We start from the raw sequence: 1,129 nt of genomic DNA on the forward strand, positions 1-1,129 counted from the left end.
AACAGAAAAAGAAATCAAATGGACAAAAACACTAGATGAACGATTTCACTTGTGAGTCAAACTTGGCAAACAAAGAAGTGAACTAGCTAGGACTTCTATCCACCACCAGACTTGTAATTAGTCACAATAAGAGTGAAAATCAGAACATATCTTTATGGTGAAAACATTCACAACCAAGTCATGGAATCTAACTATAGTTGTTTTATTCTCTCTTGCTTCATACATTCCATGTATGACATCTACAACAAAATTTAGATCTTCAAATGCAACTTAGCATGACATTTACTCAAGCTAGCAAATGAAAACTCATTAAGCTTTAAGAGAATCTGAATGTCACAAGAACCCCAATACATGGTATATGTAATTGAAATTCAAGAATTGATTTCCCAATGAATGCTACAAACAATCCAATTGTTGCGGAATAGAGCATAATAACATGAATATTTAGTTATACTCTTCAACATATTAATCTAATTCAAGCTTCTAAGATGCGTCCATAAAAATATAAACAAGATTGCAATTTAATCTAGAGAAATCAAAATCACCAACCAAGTATAAAACTGAAATTCATCTTAATTATGAACTAAAAATATGTCTGGGGCTTCAAGTAAAGCCCTAACTACAAAAGAGTTTAGCTAAGGGTGGGCAGAATATAAGAACCCGGAATCCTTGAAACTTTTTTTTCTTCTTCCCATCTGTTTTCTCCTCCTTCTTTGCCTCCCAAAACTCTGATTATATAGAAGAAAAGTTCTGATTAGGATGAATTTAATCTCTATTGACTGCATATTTCAATTTTGCAGACTAAAAGTTCTGGGTAATACAGATTAAAATTTCTTCATTGTTGCAATATCCAGAAAGGTAGAACCAAGATTCTGACAATTTGAATGGATCACTATACATTTATCATAGATCTATATTATCGTATGTATGTGGAAAACTAATCAATAAAATATGTATTACAATTGAGAGACTAAGAGCAAACACCAAGAAAGAGAAAAAGATGATGAAAGAGCATCAATTAAAGTGAAGGGTGCAAGAGCAAAGAGATAGAGTTGCATAAAGCCAAAGTCATGCATGCACTACGTAGAGAATAAATTGGGTGCAAAACTATCTCATGGGCATGAAAATT

Source organism: Argentina anserina, chromosome 1, assembly GCF_933775445.1.
Source record: "Argentina anserina chromosome 1, drPotAnse1.1, whole genome shotgun sequence".
NCBI lineage: Eukaryota > Viridiplantae > Streptophyta > Magnoliopsida > Rosales > Rosaceae > Argentina > Argentina anserina.